This window comes from Tupaia chinensis, unplaced genomic scaffold (genome assembly GCF_000334495.1).
Source record: "Tupaia chinensis unplaced genomic scaffold, TupChi_1.0 Scaffold143758_1, whole genome shotgun sequence".
NCBI classification, from domain to species: Eukaryota; Metazoa; Chordata; class Mammalia; order Scandentia; family Tupaiidae; genus Tupaia; species Tupaia belangeri.
Window position 1 is genome coordinate 178,037 of NW_006203607.1, and position 10,054 is coordinate 188,090.

Here is a 10,054-nt window from a genome sequence, read left to right on the forward strand (position 1 = left end):
TGTTTGTGCTTTATCCTTGTTGATACATGTAGCTCTAGTTAATTAATTTGTACTGCCGCATAGTATTCTATTTTGTGAATACACTAAAACTTATTTAGCTTATTTTTTCTCCCTTTGAACATCTGAGTTTCCATTTTTTTCATTATAAATAACACTGCAGTGATCATTCCTAGAATACATGTGTGCGAGGGTCTCTCTAGCCTAGCAAATACAACAGGAATTATTATGTTATGTAAATGGAATTTCTGAGTCAAGGGGATGCACATTTTCACTTCTCAAGTATAGTATCATGTTATTATATATATATATGTATTTTCTTCGACTTTCTTGCTATAGGGCATGTGTGCTTGCTGGAGAGGCAGAGAGAGACAGAAAGTGAGAAATCACCTCCCCGGGGCGGGGGGATGCCTTTGCCACAACCCCTTCTCCTCCATTCTCCTCTCGGGATTGTGGGCATGCACGCACACGCGCCTGGTGTGAGTTTCAAGCCGCTGGATCTGAGACTTGAATTGCAGTCGGCCGTGTGGGAGTCCAGTGACGTAACCATTACGCGATCTGCTTGTCCCATGTTCTTGTATAATTCTATGTGGTCGTGACAATTTACACTCTCACCAGCAGTGAGTGAGAGTCCTTTGCTCTGTATCTATCATTTGTATTACCAGCCTTTTATCTTCTTTTTCAAGTTAGATTGATATCCTAACTGGGTTTATTTTGATTTGCCTAATCCAAATGAGGATTATTGTCTTTCATAAGATTATTGGACATCCAGAAGTCCTCTAGGAATTGCCTGTCCTTTGCCCATTTTCTATTTACCTTGTGTTCTTGATTTGTAGAAATTTTGTTATAAATCAGATGAATTGCAAATATGTTTTCTCAGATTGCAGCTTTTTTTTTTTTTTTTTTGAGAGGTTTTTGCTATAGGGCATGTGCACTCACCAGGAAGACAGAGAGAGACAGAGAGACAGAAAGTGAGAAATCACCCACTTCCCCCTGGGGGGGGGGGATGGCTACGCCGCAATCCCTTCTCCTCCATTCTCCTCTTGGGATCTTGGTCACTCATGCACACGCGTCCAGTGTGAGTTTAAACCACCGGGTCCAGGACTCAAACTGTGGTCAGTTACGTGGGAGTTCAGCAACATAGCCATTACGGTAACTGCTAGTCCCTCAGATTGCAGCTTTTAATGTATCTTTGTTCATGTCTTCTTTGTTTAATAAATGTTTTAAGACAATAATCACATTATTAATCTTTCTTTCATGGTTTATGTGTTTTAAGAAGTTCTTCCATATTCTTTTTTTTTTTTTTGGAGAGGTTTTTGCTATAGGGCGCATGAGCTTTCCAGACAGAGAGAGAGACAGAGATATAGAAAGCGAGAAATCACCCCCCAAGGCGGAATGGCCACGTCGCAATCCCTTCTCCTCCATTCTCCTCTCAGGATCTTGGGCACGCACACGTGCCCAGCATGAGTTTAAGCCACCGGGTCCGAGACTCGAACCACAGTCGACTACATGGGAGTACAGCGACATAACCATTACGCTAACTGCTGGTCCCAGAAGTTCTTCCATATTCTGAGAGAAAGATTCTTCTACATTTTCTTTAAAATGTTATTTGTTTTAAAAATTTGTGCTTGCTAGAGAGAGAAAGAAAGGGAGAGAGAGAAAAAAAAAATCAACCCCCCATGGGAGGATGGTCACACCACAATCCTTTCTCCTCCATTTCTTCCTCCTTTTGGGATTTTGGCCACCATGCCACAGGCTGGCCCTCTTAAAAATGTTTTAAAGCTCTGTTTTCTTCATAAACAGATTTTTCTTACTATTATATATGGTTGTGGGTATGCTGTGGAATAGAAACCTAATAGGTGGACAGGTGTATTAATTGGATAACTTATAACAACCAATTTTCTCATTTATTGAGTAATTCATTCTTTTTCTATATTTATTTATTTATTTTTAGGTTTTTGCCATAGGGCACATGCGCTCATGGGAGAAACCTATTTTTATTTTTATTTTTTAATTGCCAGAGGGAATGTGTACTTGAGAGAGAGAGAGAGAAAGAAACCACCCACCTAGGGGGGATGGCTGTGCCAAGGTCTCTTCTCCTCCATTCTCCTCTCAGATCTTTGAGCATGTATGCACATATGCTCAGAGTATCTTTCAAGTTACTGGGTCCGGGACTCAATCCAAGGAGTTGGCCATGTGGGGTCCAGTGCCTTAAGCGGTGTGCCACCTATTGACCACTCTATCAATCTATTTTAGGATGCTACATTTCCTTGTATTTCTGGGATAATCAACCCAGTCTTTATAGAAACAATGCTTATTCTTTTCACATTCATATTACATTGATTTATATAAATTGATATTAAATTATATAATTATAATAACAACTACACATAGCATTAATAGGTTATTAAATAAAATACAATTGACTCCAGATGCACATAAAGCTCAAGCGCATAGTAGCCTGTTATCTACAAAGATTCACAGTGACGATTCTTGTTTTTTTTTTTTTTAAGTTTTTATTACATGGTAGATGTGTTCACCATAGAGAGACAGAGAAAGATAGAGAAGGAAAATGAGAAATTATCCCCAAAGGAGATGACCATGCCTCAATACCTTCTCCTTCATTCTCCTCTCAGGATTTTAGGCGATAGAGAGTGATGAAAATCAATCTCATGTGCTTTTCAAGCCGAAATCCCGGACTTGAACCACACAATTGACAATGTAGAATCCAGCACCCTAACCTCCATGTTACCTGCTGGTCCCAAACTGATGATTCTTTTAAAACAAAAGGTAAATGTTGGGAACCAGCAGTTAGTGTAATGGCTATGTCGCTGGACTCCCACGTGGTCGACAGCGGTTCGTGTCCCGGACCCAGTGGCTTAAAACTCACGCCGGCGCGTGTGTGTGCGTGCCCAAGATCCCAGGAGGAGAATGGAGGAGAAGGGATTGCGGCATGACCATCCCCCCTGGGGGGTGATTTCTCGCTTTCTGTCTCTATGTCTCTGTCTGTCTGGCGAGCGCATGCGCCCTATAGTGAAAAAAAAAAAAAACCTCTCCAAAACAAAAGGTAAATGTGAACGTGTAAAATTTCCACTGTTTAAGGAAATCTGGCTTGTTGACAAGTACACCCTTTATAAGTCAACATGAGTTGAGTCCATTCAACATAACTTGCAAAATTCAAGAAATATTTATTTCTAACCAGTACCATGTTAGGCTTTGTGGTTAAAAACCAAGGTGAGGTTGGGACCAGCAGTTAGCGTAATGGCTATGTCTCTGGACTCCCACGTAGTCGACCGTGGTTCGCGTCCTGGACCCGGTGGCTTAAACTCACGCCGAGCATGTGTGCGTGCATGCCCAAGATCCCAAGAGGAGAATGGAGGAGAAGGGGTCGCAGCGTGGCCATCTCCTCTGGGGAGGTGATTTCTCGCTTTCTATCTCTCTGTCTCTCTCTTTCCCGCAAGCACACGCGCCCTATAGCAAAAACCTCTCCAAAAAAAAAAAAAAACCCAGGCGAGGGGCCGGCAGGTGGTGTAGTGGTTAAGATGCTGGACTCCCACAGGACTGACCATGGTTTGAGTCCCAGACCTGGTAGCTTGATTTCTCGCTTTCTCTTTTGCTCGTCAAATTTAAAAAATAATAATAACAACAACAAATAAATAAAATTAAAAGCAAATTTAAGAAAAAAAAAAAAGGTGAAGCAGTTGTTACTCAGAAAACATTTCCCAAACTAGTAGAGAGGTTAAGACCAAGTACTTAAATATCTAATCATAATACGAAACAGAGTAAAACAGATGTTCCGGGAAATACAAAAGCCATCACAGATCATACAGGCAAGGTATAAATTGGGCAGTGGCGTGATCAGCAGAGTTAGAGAAGACAGGGTCTGCAGTGCACTAAGGTGGGTGTTAGACCACTGATGCCCATGTCGGCCATTCCTTTTAACTTCTTTTTTTTTTTTCAAGAGAAGTTTTCGCTAGAGGGTGCATGCGTTCATCGGAGAGACAGAGGGACAGAAAGTGAGAAATCACCCACCAAAAGGGAATGGCCATGTTGCAATTCCTTCTCCTCCATTCTCCTCTAGGGATTTTGGTCAGACACACACACATGGCCAGCATGAGTTTTAAGCCACCAGATCCGGACTCGAACCACAGTCAACTACGTGGGAGTCCAGTGATGTAACCATTATGCCATCTGCTGGTCCCCAGCCCCTTTAACTTCTATCAATGATCTTCTCCCAACAATCTCCTCCCAGCAATCCGCTTTGGAAGCAATAACAATTACCCTCCCATGTCCTTTGATTATCATTCCTTGGCAGGAATGATAATATTCTCTCTCTTTGCCCAGCTCTTTCAGATGAGATGTACAGGCCCCAAGCGCTGATGGGGACTGTGTGAATATGTTGAGTCATGTGGCAAGGAAGATTAAGATTGAAGAAGGAGGGCTGGCTCTGTGGCCTGCTGGCTAGAGCAGCCAGATCCCACATGGTTCACTGCATTGTTTGAATCTCAGCCCCAGCACCTTGGAAAATACCCTGGGCATGTGTGCGTGCATGTCCAAAGTCCTGCCAGGGTGGAGAAATGGAGGAGAAGGGATTTTGATGTGCCCATGCTCTAATGAGATGTGCTTTCTCTTTCTGCCCCCTCCCTATCTTTCTGTTTCTCTCTGGTGAAGTCATGTACCCTTTGAGAAATTTCTTAAAAAAAGAAGATTGAAGATGCAATTAAGGTCGTGAATTAGTTGACCTTGAGATAGGAAGATTATTGTGGAGTGTCTGCACAGTCCCAATGCAATCATGAGAACTTCCCTGAGTGGAAGAGGGAGGCAAGAAAGGTCAGCGATGCCACATGAGGAAGACTTGACCATGGCTGGCTTTGAAGATGGCAAGGGGCTGTAAGACAAAGAATGCTGGAAGGCTGTAGAAGTTGGAAAAAGCAGGGAAACAGACTCTCTTCTTGAACCCCCAGAGGAAGCAACCTTGCAACACTTTGTTTTTACTCCAGCAGGACCAATTTCTGCTTCTCACTTCTGGAACTGTCAGATAATAAATTTATGTTCTCTTTTTTTAAAAAAATTATTATTAACTTAATTTTATTATTATCATTTTCAAATTACATGTGCACTCACCAGAGAGACAGAGGGTAAGTGAGAAAGCAAGCCACTAAGTCCAGGACTTGAACCATGGTTGGCCATGTGGGAGGCCAGGGTCTTAACCACCATGCCACCTGTTAGGCCCAATTCATGTTATCTTCAGCCACTAAGTTTGTAGTAGTTTGTTACAGAAGCAACAAGAAACTAATACAGGGGCCAGCAGGTGGTGTGGTGGTTAGTGGCACTGGACTCCCACATGGCTGACCATGGTTCAAGTCCCGGACCTGGTGGCTTGTTTTCTCACTTTCCTTCTCTCTCTCCCTCTCGGTCTTACTCTTGCTCTCTCGCTCTGTCCCTTTCTGGTCAAATTTGAATAGATAAATGAATAAATGGAGTTAAATAAAATAATTCTTAAAAAAAGAAACTAATACAAAAGGTTAATGTAACCAATCAGGACAGAGAACATGTGTCAAGGGAAAGTTCAAAGTTTTGCTGTTACTAAGCTGAGGTACTGGTGATTATCTGTGAAAGGCCAACAGGCCATTGGGAATGTGGATTTGAATCTCAGAAAAAAGGTTGGGACACAGGATCTTAAAATCAACTCAAAGGGGCCAGCAGGTGGTGTAGTGGTTAAAGGCACTGGATTCTCACATGGCTGACCGTGTTTTGAGTCCTAAATGTGGTGGTTTGCCTTCTCACTTTCCCTTTCTCTCTCTCACTGTCTCTATCTGGCCAAATTAAAAAATAATAATAACAGGGACCAGCAGGTGGCGTGGTGGTTAAGGTGCTGGACACTGGCTGACCATGGTTCAAGTCCTGGGCCAGGTGGCTTGCTTTCTCACTTTCTCTCTCTCTCTCTGGTCAAAATAAAAATAATAGTGTGTCTCTCTCTGGTCAAATTAAAATAAGTGAATGAATAAATAAAATAAAATAAATCTTAATAATAATAACAAATGAAAATAAAAAATTATTGTAAAAAAAAGTTGAAGAATTGTAAGAACGAGAGAGAGAGAGAGCAAAACTGAGCAAACAAGCTGCCAGATCCGAGATTTGAACATGGCAGTCAGCCATGTGGGAGTCCAGAGTCTTTAACCACCATGCCACCTGCCAGCCCCAGTAAATAATTATTTTTAAAAAATCATTTCAGAGAGGGGTTATTTGACCTCTAGATCTTGGATGAGATGGCTTCAGGGGAAAGGGCTACAGAAGCAGTGTCCAATAGAAATACAACAGTAGTCGTGAATGAAAGCCACATATGCAATTTGAAATTTCAGTAACCGATTAAAAACATTAAAAATGAACATGGGAAATTAAATTGAAGAATATATTTTTCTTATACTCAACTCATCCAAACTGTTATTATTTCAATGTGTGATCAATTTAATAGCTATTGAGCTATTTTACATTTTTGGGTACAAAGTCCTTAAAATCTGGTGTACACTTTGTACATGGCACGTCTCAGTTCAGCACATCTGTAATTAATTTCAAGCATTCCATAGCCACCTCGTGACGAGGGATCACTATAGTAGGCAGTGCAGATTAAAGAAAGAGCAGGTACAAAGGGTTGAGTCTTATGAGACACCTGCATGTAGGAGACAGGAGGAGGGAAAGGGGCCGGTGAAGGAAAAGACAGTAGAAGACTCGGGATAGTGCAATGCTTCAAAATACAAAGGAATTACCTAGGGTTGTGTACAAGGAGGCGGTGGGGATCAAATGCTCTCTTTCTACAGGTCTCTAACCCATTCAACTCTTACATTTGAGAGGGTGTCCCCCATCTGTGGTACAGCTCTGCACTACAAAGTCACTGTCACTTACCCTGGCTTCCAACAGTCTCGTATACCCATCTAAACAAATGTAGGGGCTTGGGCATAGGTGGCTGGGAACTTAGGGTGGCTAAGGGAAAGAAGAGAGGTGCATTGAGTGATATGAGGTTGGAGGATGTGATGATTTTGAACAGGTGCCTGGTGGGAGTAAGATGGAGATCATGTTACCATGACAACTGATTATTTCATTGGTCCAATGACCAGTTGCCATGGTGATGAAATCTTTGTGTCAGTGTGACATGGATCCCAAGGGACAGGATGCTTGTGCAAAGGACCCTTTGCTCATTGGTAAAGCTTTTATATTAGCAATAATTTCAGCACTGCTTAGCGAAGCTCCCCCAGGAACCCCAGCCAACACCACCAATATCCCTTCTCCTTCCTGTTCATTTACAGCAGACCACATGCAAAACGCACACATTTTCATTGCTAATGTCTTATATGGTGTTTTCTTATCTAATGTTCTTTAATCGTTTAAATAATTTCTCTCTTTTTACTCAGTCGATGTAATCCCATTGAAGGCAGGGATTGTTCTTATAGTTTAGTTCTATTTTCAAAGAACTAGTAGTCAGCAGAAAAGCACAGATCTTTGGGAGCCAGAGAGCTCTGAGTTACACAAACCTCTTCATCTGTCATTTGCCAATTGAGTGGTCTTGGAAAAGTCATTTTACCCTCTTGAGTTTTAGTTTTATTCTATAAAATGGAGATATTAAAATTTGTACTATGGGGCTGTTGTGATGATTAGCGATAACCTTAATAAAGTAGCAGGCCTATAGTAAGAACTCAGTAAATGGTCCCAATTATTATTATATGGTTCCCAGACGAGTTCTGGATGCCATTGAGGCAGGAGTGCTGGGTGATCAGACCCAACACCCATGTTAGTTCTTGTCCTACGCTCATGAAAAATGAGAGAAAGGAGAGGAAAGTGGAATTTATTAGGGAAGGAAAAAAGCTTCCAATGCAATGGAAAGAGGCCAGCTGGGTTGCCAAAGAGGGGTTGGAGGTGACGGGTTTTAATCTAGCAGTCCGAGCAATGGGCTGGCTTTCTGATAAGGAAGTGTGCTTTAGGAAATGGTTCCGTGGCAGTCTGAATGATTTATTACCCTACTCTTTGTGGGGTCAGCAGAGCGGAGAGTCCTGTTCTTCTGGCGAGAATACAGTGACTGAACAGAAACTGTTGCCCTTAGCTACCGTTGCTTTGAGTCTCTATGCAACCAGCTTTTGGTTGTGAAAACTTGGCCAGTGTGACGTTATCTTGGGTCTTACCTTGTCTGTGTGCTCAATATCCCTATCTTCTGCCCTATTAGCAAGGAGCCATGAACTCTTTAGAGACATGGAAAAGGGGTGTATATTGTACATTAATCAGACCATAGAAGAAAATCAGAGACCTTCTTTTTCTTTTTCTGAGAGGTTTTTGCTATAGTGTGCGTGAGCGCGCCAGAATGACAGGGAGAGATAGAGAGACGGAAAGCGAGAAATCACCTCCCAGTGGGGATGGCCATGCTGCAACCCCTTCTCCTCCATTCTCCTCTTGGGATCTTGGGCACTCATGCACATGCACCCCGCGTTGAGTTTAAGCCACCGGGTCCAGGACTCCAACCACAGTCAACTACCTGGGAGTCCAGCGACATAGCCATTACGCCAACTGCTGGTCCCAAATCACAGAGACTTCTTTAAAAAGGAAAACAAAGTAACTTTCTTTTGGGGCTCATACCCTATCTACCTGTAAGTGGGTCTTAACTCCTATCTCACTATGATCAGTACTAATACTTGATGAACAATAAGATAATAATGACAAATGATATAATGGTAACAGTAGGACTAGATTTAAGCTTAGGGTTTTGCTTTGAACAATCTGTTGGCCTATGTGGCCTAACTATATATCCATTACAATTATTTTCTTTTTTATAAAGAGAGGATTTTGCTATGGGGCATGTATGCTTACTGGAGGGTAAAAGAGAGACAGAAAGTAAGAAATTACCCCTTGGGGGCTGGCCATGTCGCAATCCCTTCTCCTCCATTCTCTTCTAGAGACTTTGGGCATGCATGCACACACGCCCAACATGAGTATTTTAAGCCACCAGGTCTGGGGCTCGAACAGCAGTACACTACATGGGAGTCCAGTGACATAACCATTACACCATCGTCTGGTCCCCCGTTGCAATTTTTTTTTTTTTTTGCGTTTTTAAAATTCTTATCATCATAATCTTCTTTATATTACATTGGGTTACATATAATTTTACAGTGTATTACATTGCTTTAAAAATATGGAACGCTTCACGAATTTGTGTGTCATCCTTGTGCAGGGGCCATGCTAATCTTCTCTGTATCGTTCCAATTTTAGTATATGCGCTGCCAAAGCGAGCACCCCCGTTGCAATTATTAACTTGCAATCTAAGTTATGCTAGTTGCCACATCTTGGTTCTAAACATTTTTAAGTATTTATTTGTTTATTGCCAGAGGGTGCGTGTGCTCACATCTAGAGACAGAGAGTGCACCCCCCAGTGGAGTGCAGTCATGTTGCAAGTCTTTTTCCTCCATTCTTCCTTCCTGTCAGGATTTCAGGCATGCATGCACATGTATCTGTGTGTTTTTCAAGCCACCAGGGTTGGGATTCACATCATAGTTGACCATGTGTGTGATCCAGCTTCTCTTAATTTCTGAGCTATGAGGCTGACCCCATTTCTTTCTCTCCCTTTTTTTTTTAGATGTCTTTGCTACATACAGGGTGCTCACCAGAAGGACAGAGAGAGACAGAGAGACACAAAGCAAGAAATCACCCCCCCGGGGGGATGGCCACACCACAATCCCTTCTCCTCCATTCTCCTCTTGGGATCTTGGGCACACATGCACATGCACCTGGAGTGAGTTTAAGCCACTGAGTCTACTGGGACTCAAACCACGGTCGACTACATGGGAGTCCAGCAACATAGCCATTATGCCAACTGCTGGTCCCCATTTCTTTCTTTTTTTAAGAAATATTTTTATTTTATTCATCATTGTTATTTATTTATTTATTTAAATTTGAGCAGAGAGTTATGGGGGATGGGGGGTGATGAGAAAGCAAGCTGCCAGGTTTGGGACTCAAACCATGGTCAACCATGTGGGAGTCCAGCATCCCAACCACTACGCCATCTGCCAGACCCATT

At 42.4% G+C, this 10,054-nt stretch overlaps 1 non-coding gene across 1 annotated transcript; it reads right to left on the reverse strand.

Annotated features, from left to right (window-relative positions):
- Positions 1-9,166: 9,166 nt before the first annotated feature.
- LOC114005417 (U6 spliceosomal RNA) lies at positions 9,167-9,273 on the reverse strand. The gene has a single exon (XR_003547270.1). It is a non-coding gene; the product is annotated as a U6 spliceosomal RNA (small nuclear RNA).
- Positions 9,274-10,054: the final 781 nt, after the last annotated feature.